Source organism: Entelurus aequoreus, linkage group LG10, assembly GCF_033978785.1.
Source record: "Entelurus aequoreus isolate RoL-2023_Sb linkage group LG10, RoL_Eaeq_v1.1, whole genome shotgun sequence".
NCBI lineage: Eukaryota > Metazoa > Chordata > Actinopteri > Syngnathiformes > Syngnathidae > Entelurus > Entelurus aequoreus.
Window position 1 is genome coordinate 40578228 of NC_084740.1, and position 13053 is coordinate 40591280.

The window sequence follows — 13053 nt, forward strand, 5'->3', positions numbered from 1 at the left end:
GTACTTTTCTAAATAAAGGGGTCCACAAAAAATTGCATTATTGGTTTTATTTTAACAAAAAATCTTAGGGTACATTAAACATATGTTTATTATTGCAAGTTTGTCCTTAAATAAAATAGCACAGAGCCCCTAAAGCAGGGGTCACCAACCTTTTTGAAACCAAGAGCTACTTCTTGGGTACTGATTAATGCGAAGGGCTACCAGTTTGATACACACTTAAAGGCCTACTGAAATGAATTTTTTTTATTTAAACGGGAATAGCAAATCCATTCTATGTGTCATACTTGATCATTTTGCGATATTGCCATATTTTTGCTGAAAGGATTTAGTATAGAACAACGTCGATAAAGTTCGCAACTTTTGGTCTCTGATAAAAAAAAAACCTTGCCCCTACCGGAAGTAGCGTGACGTTGTCAGTTGTTCACTCCCTCATATTTTCCTATTGTTTTCAACGCAGCTAGAGCGATTCGGACCATTACCCCATTAATTTGAGCGAGGATGAAAGATTCGTGGGCGAGGAACGTTAGAGTGACGGACTAGAATGCAGTGAAATACATATTTTTTTTCGCTCTGACCGTAACTTAGGTACAAGCTGGCTCATTGGATTCCACACTCTCCTTTTTATATTGTGGATCACGGATTTGTATTTTAAACCACCTCGGATACTATATCCTCTTGAAAATGACAGTCGAGAACGCGAAATGGACATTCAGTGCCTTTTATCTCCACGACAATACATCGACGAAACACTTTAGCTACGAGCTAACGTGATAGCATCGTGCTTTAACTGCATATAGAAACAAAAAAAATAAACCCCTGACTGGAAGGATAGATAGAAAATCAACAATACTATTAAACCGTGGACATGTAAATACACGGTTAAAGCTTTCCAGACTGGCGAAGGTTAACAATGCTGTGCTAACGACGCCATTGAAGCTAACTTAGCAACCGGACCGCACAGAGCTATGCTAAAAACATTAGCTCTCCACCTACGCCAGCCAGCCCTCATCTGCTTATCAACACCCGTGCTCACCTGCGTTCCAGCGATCGGCGGAAGGACGAAGGACTTCACCCGATGCGTTTGGCGGCCCGGAGACGTAGGAAGTCAAGGTGAGGTCGCCGGCTAGCGCGTCTGCTCTCCAACAAAGTCCTCCTGGTTGTGTTGCTGTAGTCCGCTGCTAATACACCGATCCCACCTACAACTGTCTTCTTTGCAGCCTTCATTGTTCATTAAACAAATTGCAAAAGATGTCCAGAATACTGTGGAATTATGAAATGAAAACAGAGCTTTTTGTATAGGATTCTACGGGGTACCATAACTTCCGTTAAACTGACTTCGTCACGCGCATACGTCATCATACCGCGACGTTTCAGCCGGATATTTCCCGGGAAATTTTAAATGTCACTTTATAAGTTAACCCGGCCGTATTGGCATGTGTTGCAATGTTAAGATTTCATCATTGATGTATAAACTATCAGACTGCGTGGTCGGTAGTAGTGGCTTTCAGTAGGCCTTTAAATAAATGGTCAGAAATAGCCAATTTGCTCAATTTACCTTTAACTCTATGTTATTATTAATAATTAATGATATTTACACTTAATTGAATGGTTTAAAAGAGGAGAAAACACAAAAAAATTAAACATAGTCTATCTTCAATTTCGGCTCTTTAAAATTCAAAATTCAACCGAAAAAAAGAAGAGAAAAACTAGCTAAATTCTAATCTTTTTGAAAAAAATTTAAAAAATAATTTATGGAACATCATTAGTAATTTTTCCTGATTAAGATTAATTTTAGAATTTTGATGACATGTTTTAAATAGGTTAAAATCCAATCTGCACTTTGTTAGAATATATAACAAATTGGACCAAGCTATATTTCTAACAAAGACAAATCATTATTTCTTCTAGATTTTCCAGAACAAACATTTTTTCAAAGAAATTCAAAAGACTTTGAAATAAGATTTAAATTTGATTCTACAGATTTTCTAGATTTGCCAGAATAATTTTTTTAAATTTTAATCATAATAAGTTTGAAGAAATATTTCACAAATATTCTTCGTCGAAAAAACAGAAGCTAAAATGAAGAATTAAATTAAAATGTATTTATTATTCTTTACAATAAAAAATAAATTTACTTGAACATTGGTTTAAATTGTCAGGAAAGAAGAGGAAGGAATTTAAAAGGTAAAAAGGTATATGTGTTTAAAAACCCTAAAATCATTTTTAAGGTTGTATTTTTTCTCTAAAATTGTCTTTCTGAAAGTTATAAGAAGCAAAGTAAAAAAATAAGGAATTTATTTAAACAAGTGAAGACCAAGTCTTTAAAATATTTTCTTGGATTTTCAAATTCTATTTGAGTTTTGTCTCTCTTAGGGTTAAAAATGTCGAGCAAAGCGAGACCAGCTTGCTAGTGAATAAATAAAATTTTAAAAAATAGAGGCAGCTCACTGGTAAGTGCTGCTATTTGAGCTATTTTTAGAACAGGCCAGCGGGCTACTCATCTGGTCCTTACGGGCTACCTGGTGCCCGCGGGCACCACGTTGGTGACCCCTGCCCTAAAGGGACATGGGGAATTAAAAAAAAAATTTTTTTTATTTATTTATTTATTTTTTAGACATGTATCTCATGCGCACGAGAAACTTTTTATAACTTTTTATAAAGTTCTAAAAAAAAACCGAGATGTCTAAAAAAAAAAATATACATTATAAATTTTGTATTTTTTATTTTCAAACATACATCTCGTGCGCACGAGAAACTTGTCTAAAAATTATTATTTGTTATTTTTTATAACTTTATAAAAAGTTTCTCGTGCACAGGAGAAACGTTCTCCTGCGCACGAGATAGTTTCTTGTGCGCACGAGATACATGTCTAAAAAATTTTTTTATAAAAAAAAAAATTTCCCCCATGTCCCTTTAGGGCAGGGGTGTCCAAACTTTTTCCACTGAGGGCCGCACAGAGAAAAATTAAAGCATGCGGGGGCCATTTTGACATTTTTCATTTTCAAACCATAACAAAATATATAGATTTTTTTTAATCTTTAGGGTTCCCTGGGACCAAAAAGGGTCTCAGTTATTAAAATGTAAAAAATAAGTCAAATTATTATTTTTTGTATTTATTTAACGCTTACAGTAAATTTCTATATCAACTTCAGGTTGATATAAAGTCATAAAAAAATGTTTTATGTATTTTCTGTCAAAGACAACCTTGTTTTTTAAAGTAAAACTGAAATATGCGGTATTTAGTAATTAGGTCCCTAAAAAATCAATAATGCAGGACACCATTGATTTTAATTATTTTATATTTTTGACATATTTGAATCCCACAAATATTTTTGGGATCCAAAAGGTCCCCCACTCATGAAGTGATACATTTTTATTAGGGTTTTTTTACTTTCAACACTTAAGTTACAAGATCAACTTCAGATTTATCTGTCGATTTTACATTTGAACTATTATTTTGTTTGTTTTTATGCTCTTTTGTCAAAGAAAACATTGATGTATTTATATGGTAACCACACAATATATGCAATATTTTCCACATAAAACATTTTAAACTGAAATATTTTAAGTAATTGGAGCCTTGAATAGGTCAATAATTCAATATAACATCGATGTATTTATTTTTTTGAGCAATGGGAAAAAAATAAAAATAAAGATAGACAAATGAAAAAAACAGCCTGCATGGCAGCTTTGTGTCAACATTGCAACTTTTTCTAGTTAGATTTCACCTCATTCCACTTTTTTTAATGTTCATTTTTATTTTTGCAATAGCATTACCAGAATGTGTGGCGGGCCGGTAAACAATTAGCTGCGGGCCGTAAATGGCCCCAGGGCCGCACTTTGGACACCCCTGCTTTAGGGTCTCCGTAAAATAGTGAACATACAAGACAACTTGTCTGTTAGTAGTAAGTAAACAAACAAAGGCTCCTAATTAGTCTGCTGACATATGCGCTAACACGGGGGTCGGCAACCCGCGGCTCTAGAGCCGCATGCGGCTCTAGAGCCGCATGCGGCTCTTTAGCGCCGCCCTAATGGCTCTCTGGAGCTTTTGCAAAAATGTATGAAAAATTGAAAAAGATTAGGGGGAAAAATATATTTTTTGTGTTAATATGGTTTCTGTAGGAGGACAAATATGACTCAAAACCCCTAATTTTTATAAAGTACACTGTTTATATTAAACATGCTTCCCTGATTCGAGTATTTGGCGAGCACCGTTTTGTCCTACTAATTTTGGCGGTCCTTGAACCCACCGTAGTTTGTTTACATTTATAACTTTCTCCGACTTTCTAGGACGTGTTTTATGCCACTTCTTTTTCTGTCTCATTTTGTCCACCAAACTTTTAACGTTGTGCGTGAATGCACAAAGGTGAGTTTTGTTGATGTTATTGACTTGTGTGGAGTGCTAATCAGACATAGTTGGTCACTGCATGACTGCAAGCTAATCGATGCTAACATGCTATTTAGGCTAGCTATATGTACATATTGCAGTATTATGCCTCATTTTTAGCTATATTTGAGCTCATTTAGTTTCCTTTAAGTCCTCTTAATTCAATTTATATCTCATGACACACTATATGTAATATAGCTTTTAATTTTTTGAGGCTCCAGACAGATTTGTTTTTGTATTTTCGGTCCAATATGGCTCTTTCAACATTTTGGGTTGCCGACCCCTGCACTAACATATTGTGTCATTTATCTACCTAATATTTTGTCCACATTATTAAGGACAAGTGGTAGAAAAGGGATTGTTAATCTACTTGTTCATTTACTGTTAATATCTGCTTATTTTCTCTTTTAACATGTTCTATCTACACTTCTGTTCAAATGTATTAATCACTTATTCTTATCTTCTTTGATACTTTACATTAGTTTTGGATGATACCACAAATTTGGGTATCAATCCGATACCAAGTCGTTACAGGATCATACATTGCTCATATTCAAAGTCCTCTTGTGTCCGGGGACATATTTCCTGAGTTTATAAACATAATATACATTTAAAAAAAACTAAAGAAGATAGACCGATACTTTTTAGAGGCGGTATAGTACCGAATATGATTCATTAGTATCGCGGTACTATACCAATACCGGTATACCGTACAGCCTTACTCTAGATCAACTTCAGTTCAATTCGTCAAAATAACACTTTCTATTCTTTTGTTGTTTTCTGCCCTTTTTGTTAAAGAAAATCCCTGTTTTTATGGCAAAAACTATGCAGTATTTGTGCACACATTCACAATATTGTTGTAACCACATCCACATAACTCTTATGTCGCTACCAACTCACCAACATGGTTTGTATTACACATAAGTCGTTGGCAGATTCAAAGCAGCGATGTGTCTAATATGAATATATGGACTCTATGGTATCTAGTGGTTGAGGGGTCAAATTACACCTCTGATAGGATTTGCACATATTTCAAATTAATTCTTGGATTCATGTGGTTTTCATGGAAAAAGCATTTTTAAAATAACAGTATATTGAAAAATGTCCATTATAAAAGGAGTCAATGGGGGACAAAAAGGTCCCGGGGAACTCCGATATATACTCACTCAATAGCTTGTGCTAAAAATAACATAGCAAAGAACAGATAATGCAAATTTTGAGATTCATTTCTTTACAACTCATTTAGACATGTTAACCTTTAAAATGAACATTCTGTTGCATGATGTCATCTTCAAAGGCAATAAAAAGAGTCCCAGTCCCAGGTCTCCCAGAGGGTAAAAACTTTAAAATTGTAAAATATACTTATTTGCAGAGTTTATGAAAGTAGTTTGCAATAAACGAAGAAAACAGTTCAAATAGCTTAACACAACTATACAACAGTCACATTTTTAATTGGTCATCTAGTCAATGTTTGTACATTTTTTGTAAAGAAATGATTTACAGTCATTTTGAGAGGAACTGGAATGGAAATGAATTAAATAAAAATACTCAAACGATAAAAAATGTAATCAAATATTTTTAAAGGATGTTAGAAATTGTACAACATTGGATTTATTATAAATGGTTAGTATTAAAATTATATTTCACTAATTTATTCAATGGAAATGTTCATATTATTACTAGGAATGATGTTTGATAAGAAATTATCGAGTTTGAGACCATTATCGAATCCTCTTATCGAACCGATTCCTTATCGATTCCAGATAGGTTGTTGTATATGGAAAAAAACACAATATTTGGTTTAACAAAAGCTCACTTTTATTTTAAAATAAAATTAAATAAATAAATAAATATAGACCGTTATCCCCCTAAAAATATATATATATATTGACTGTTGTTACCCAAAGTATATTAAGTGGGATTTTTCTACAAAAACTAATATATACAATAACACAAAAACAACCTGTCTCTGTGATCACTATAGGTGTATAAATAATAATATAATGTTAAATAAAATCAGTCCCTTGGGCACGAAACGGAAAATAATACAGCTCTCCAAAAAGTGCACTTCTGCTGCTATTGGAACATACTAACTACACACACTATGACACTAAGAATACTTCTGAGTGTTGAAACTATTTCGATGGTGGAAATACACGACTGGCAGCCACTTTAAGTCCTCAAAACATCCATTGAAACAGTGCACAAAAATCGTTATTCAATAGACATCTTACTATCAAATTGAAACACTTTCCACCTTAATATTGAGTAATATAAACAAGTTAAACAGTTTACTTACAGACTTATCTTTTCCAATGCTTGTAGGAGCTAACACAACTTGTCTACTTCTCAATTGTCTCATGGACTGAACTGACTCGCCAACCCCGAAGTGCCCAAACTAATGACGCGTAGTATTTTCATATCGCCACAAGGTGTCAGTAAGAGTCTACAATCAAATGGGCATAACATTGCGTCCCACAGGGCATTTCCTGTGGGAAGGGATTCGTTCTCAGGGATTCGAATAAAGAACCAACTCTTTTTCTTTACTATAGTGGTCTCGATAACGTGTACCGGTTCTCAAAAAGGGATTTGAGTCCAAGGACTCGGTTCTTTTCTTATCGAACAACTGGGAAAACCGGTTTTGAGCATCATCCCTAATTATTACTATATAAAGTAAATTAATTTGTAATTGTATTGTAATTTAAATTTTGTAGTTTACTTTTTTTTTTAAATTTTGACACAAAACCTTCATAATATTATAACACATTGTTATTTATAGAAAATATCATATTATTTTTCTCATTTAAACTCATTCATATTTTTGTTGTCATCCTAATTGTATATATTGTTTATATAGTGTTTATATTTATTTTATTTATTTAATTTGGACACAAATTATGTGCATAATTCTAATAAAATAATTCTATATTATTTAGTTTTTACAATATATTAAATACAAATACTACTATTACTCTTTACTAGAGGTTGGACTCTGGGACCTGGAAGGGTTTCAGTCAAAAATGTTTTTGTCATTTGTATATATATATATATATATATATTTTTTTTTTTAACGCTTAAACCTCTGGAATAACTTCAGATCTATCAGTCGATAACAAGTAAAAAAAATGTTTGTTAAATAAAATCCTGTCTTCAATGGCAAAAACACTAAATATGCAATATTTCTCGCTCCACCCAAAAAAAAATCAAAGAGGAATATTTGATGTGAAGTAATTGGAGCTTAAAATAGGTCAATAATTCATAACAACCTCCGATTTGAATTCATTATTTTTTGAGCAATGACATTTAAAAAAAAAAAATCCCACTGAAACACTCTGGGATTCTAAGGGCCCCCCACTCATAAGTGTTCAAATTAAGGCATATATATATATTTATTTATTTTTTGAATATTATTTTGGTTTTCTTATATATTAAATAAAAATAATGCTATTACTCTTTACCAGAGTTTGGACCCGGGTACCTGGAAGGGTCTCAGTCACAAAAATTTTAAAAAAGTAGTCATATATTGTAACAATTTTTAACGCTTAAATCTCGAGATTAATTTCAGAACTATCAGTCAATATTGAGTTTAATATTTTTTTGGTTTAATGCTTTTTTTTATTCAATAAACCCCTGTTTTAATGGCAAAAACACAACAATTACAATGTTTTCCTTCAAAAATATTCCAAAGTGGAATATTTGATGTGAAGTAATTGGAGCCTTGATTGAGTCAATAATCATAACATTGATTTTGATTAATTATTTTACAGCAATGACAGTTGTAAAGAAAAAAAACAGCCTTTGTGTTATTAGTGTCAATATTGCAACCTTGTTTTATTTATATATATATATATATATATATATATATATATATATATATATATATATATATACATATATATATATATATATATATATATATATATATATATTATTACTATTTAAATAGTAATAATTGTGCAAGTTAGCACAAACATTTTAATTTTTATATTCCATATATATATATATATATATATATACATATATATATATATATATATATATATATATATATATATATATATATATATATATATATATATATATATATATATATATATATATATATATATATATATGAAATATAAAAAAGTTGTAATAAAAAAATATATTAAAAAAAAAAACCCAAAACATGTTAATGTTAATATTTTTTATGGCCCTTAAATGCTGTATACAAATCCAAGGTAGTCTCTTGTCTGATTCATATGACCCAATATATGAATGAACAATGAATGATTGTTGCTGTGTTGGAATTGTAATAAAAAACAACACTCTGTTGCTGGCAGCCACAAAAAATATGACAACATCAAAGACCCCCCAACCCCTCCACGCCGCTTCCCCGGTCCCAAAGCCTTTTTTGCTGATTGAGTCGTGCGGCTGACCGGGATTGAAAAAGCCATTAGCGTTTGCGCTGGACTGTGAAATGGGCGACAATTCAAGAGCATTTTTGGCACAGGAGAGGCTTTGAGAGATTGTTGGCACAGTAAACATCCCGACTGCATGAGAATACAAAACATCTCAAATACTGACAAGGAAGGTTTTATGCACAATTCTGCAGCGGACTATGTTGTAGTTATTTAGCACAATGCGTACTTGGTAGCTTCTTTTATTATTGGTGTACCCATACAACGCTTTCAGTTTTAGTATCGGCCGATACTGATATTGATCAGCAGGAATCATACATATTTTTTTAACATTTAGCAGTTTGCAATGTTAGAAAAGTTTTTTTAATTTTTTATATTACCGTATTTTTCGCAGTATAAGTCGCTCCGGAGTATAAGTCGCACTGGCCGAAAATGCATAATAAAGAAGGAAAATAACATATGTAAGTCGCACTGGAGTATAAGTCGCATTTTTTGGGGGAAATGTATTTGATAAAAGCCAACACCAAGAATAGACATTTGAAAGGCAATTTAAAATAAATAAAGAATAGTGAACAACAGGCTGAATAAGTGCCAAAATGTTAAAGTTTTCTTATAAACTTGTGACTTTTGTCGAGTAAAATGACAACTTTTTTCATAAAATTGCCAAAATTTTAAGCTTGTTGAGTAAAATTCCAACTTTTATCATAATATTGCACAAATGTTCAGTTTTTCTTGTAACATTTTGACTTGCCTTGAGTAAAATAACAACTTTTATTATAATACTGCCAAAATTCAAAGTTTTTCTTGTGAAATTGTGACCTTATTCTTGTGAAATTCAACTCATTTTTCACAACAAGCTTTTTTTATATTTGCACAGTACCGTATTTTTCCGAGTATAAGTCGCTCCGCAGTATAAGTCGCACCGGCCAAAAATGCATAATAAAGAAGGGAAAAAACATATATAAGTTGCATTTTTTTGGGAAATGTATTTGATAAAAGCCAACACCAAGAATGGACATCTGAAAGGCAATTTAAAATAAATAAAGAATAGTGAACAACAGGCTGAATAAGTGCCAAAATGTTAAAGTTTTCTTATAAACTTGTGACTTTTGTCGAGTAAAATGACGACTCTTTTCATAAAATTGCCAAAATTTTAAGCTTTTTCTTGTGAAATTGCGACTGTTGAGTAAAATTCCAACTTTTATCATAATAATGCACAAATGTTCAGTTTTTCTTGTAACATTTTGACTTGCCTTGAGTAAAATAACAACTTTTATTATAATACTGCCAAAATTCGAAGATTTTCTTGTGAAATTGTGACCTTATTCTTGTGAAATTCAACTCATTTTTCACAACAAGCTTTTTTTATATTTGCACAGTACCGTATTTTTCCGAGTATAAGTCGCTCCGCAGTATAAGTCGCACCGGCCGAAAATGCATAATAAAGAAGGGAAAAAACATATATAAGTCACACTGGAGTATAAGTCGCATTTTTTGGGGAAATGTATTTGATAAAAGCCAACACCAAGAATAGACATTTGAAAGGCAATTTCAAATAAATAAAGAATAGTGAACAACAGGCTGAATAAGTGTACGTTATATGAGGCATAAATAACCAACTGGTATGTTAACATAACATATTATGGTAAGAGTCATTCAAATAACTATAACATATAGAACATGCTATACGTTTACCAAACAATCTGTCACTCCTAATCGCTAAATCCCATGAAATCTTGTACGTATAGTCCAGTGGTTCTTAACCTTGTTGGAGGTAGCGAACCCCACCAGTTTCATATGCGCATTCACCGAACCCTTCTTTAGTGAAAAATAAAATGTTTTTTTTTTTCAAATTCAAGACAAAGTTATATGTTTTTGGTAACACTTTAGTATGGGGAACATATTCTAAGTAACAAAGACTTAATTTAGAGTTATTTGGACACTAGGGGAACATATTCTAAGTAATAAAGACTTAATTTAGAGGTATTTGGTTAGGGTTAGGGCCAGGGTTAGATGGTTAGGGTTATAATAAGGCCATTCCGAGTAAGGCATTAATAAGTACTTAATAATGACTAGTTAAGAGCCAATATGTTACTAATTTGCATGTTAATAAGTAACTAATTAATGGTAAATATGTTCCCCATACTAAAGTGTTACCATGTTTTTTTACTGGTGCACAAAATGAAGCGTGCATGAACATCACCTTGTTCCAAGAACAAAACCAACACAGTGCATGAACTCACAACAAATTACACACCTGCAAATCAGTCTGACTTCTGCTGTTGCCGTATCCGTAATACGCCGATAGGAAGAAGTTTTTATTTACACGATGACTCGGGTGTGTTTTGACCTCCGCAGAACCCCTGAGCCCGACTCACCGAACCCTTTAGGTTCGATCGAACCCAGGTTAAGAACCACTGGTCTAGTCTCTTACGTGAATGAGCTAAATAATATTATTTGATATTTTACGCTAATGTGTTAATAATTTCACACATAAGTCGCTCCTGAGTATAAGTCTATGAAAAAAAACTACGACTTATAGTCGGAAAAATACGGTAATCAATCCAACCAAATAATACACAATAATACCATAATAATACAATTCCAAAACCAAACCCTAGCAATCAACAGAGCAATTGAGAGGACACACAAACATGACACAAAAAAATCCAAAAGTAGTCAAACAAAAATGAATAATATCAACAACAGTATCAATATTAATAAGAATTCCAACATAGCAGTGATTAGAAATCCCTCATTGACATTACCATCACAGCCATTTATAAAAAAAAAAAAAAAAACATTAAAAAAATGAACGATAGTGGCTTACTTACACTTGCATCGCATCTCATAAGCTTGACAACACACTGTGTCCAATATTTCCAAAATGAGGCAAACAGAACAATGGTAGTTATGAAAAACACTAAGATATTTATTATTCAACCATCTGAAATTGACTTATGTTGTCTTTAGGTCAAAGTGGCGTGGTAATTGTGTTTTCGGCAACACCTAGCGGTCACAATAATTCATGAAGTCAAGCTCATGACGCAGTAAGTTGAAGGATGTGGACACGTTTGTTGCTGGATGCTTTCTAATACGCTTCCGCTTTAGAGACTTTGTGTGTGTGAGTAATATGTAACTATAATTATTTGATACTTGACAGCTCCGCAAAAGAGGACATGTCCGGTGAAAAGAGGACGTATGGTCAGTCTATCCTAGCCCGTTAGCTGCTAGCATGCCGTGTGTTGTGCCTCGGTGTGCATTGTTTACACAACGTGCGTTACGCTACTTAATATGTCCGTGTGGAAACTCGTTCGGTACACCTCCGAACCGAACCGGAACCCCCGTACCGAAACGGTTCAATACAAATACACGTACCGTTACACCCCTATAAATGACTTATTTTTTTACATTTTTATGACTTTAAGACCCTTCCAGGACCAAAATTGAGGGAAGCCCAATTGGTTACAACAAATATTGTATTGCTTTAGAAAATGACAAATATCAAAATGGCCTCCGCATGTTTTGATTCTTTTAGTGCGCCGCCCTCAGTGGAAGAACAATGTTCCCTGTAATTTTTCATGTGTGTGAGCAAAGGCAAAAAGTCCCTGAGCATTGAGTGGAGGCCATGTGAGCAACATCAGACGTGCACACTGTGGCTACACCAGCAGCACACCTGTCCCAAACCTGACTAAATAACAACATCAATCTCCATCCATCCATCCATTTTATACCGCTTTTCCCTATCGGGGTCGCTGGAGCCTATCTAAGCTGCATTTGGGCGGAAGGCGGGGTACACCCTGGACAAGTCGCCACCTCATCGCAGGGCCAACACAGATAGACAGACAACATTCTCTTATTATTATAATCAAATGACAGCAGTCATTTCCATTTCTAATATAAGTGTTTAGGCCCACTTACAATGACAATAACAACAAATATTGTTTTTCATGAACTGTGTACTTGTATTGTTTGTCTGGGTGGAGTAGGGTTGGGTATCGTTTGAATTCGAACGATTCCGATTCCGATTCTTTGTTTCGATTCCGATTCCTGACGATTCTCGATTCCGATTCTTTTAAGAGGCAGGGTCAAAAAAAAGTTCAGGATATTTTAAATGAGCTAGCTAACCTACAGTCTTTCTGAATGAAATAGTCTGACATTCTCCATCAAATTTTAATTCTATTAACTTTTTATGAACTTTACTATAAATTCCTCACAGGGCTGTTTTCAACTAGAATATAAATATCAAATCTATGAACTTGAATA

At 33.2% G+C, this 13053-nt stretch overlaps 1 protein-coding gene across 1 annotated transcript in view; it reads left to right on the forward strand.

Moving 5' to 3' along the window:
• aplp2 (amyloid beta (A4) precursor-like protein 2) overlaps positions 1-13053 on the forward strand; it is a 190947-nt gene that overhangs the window by 97138 nt on the left and 80756 nt on the right.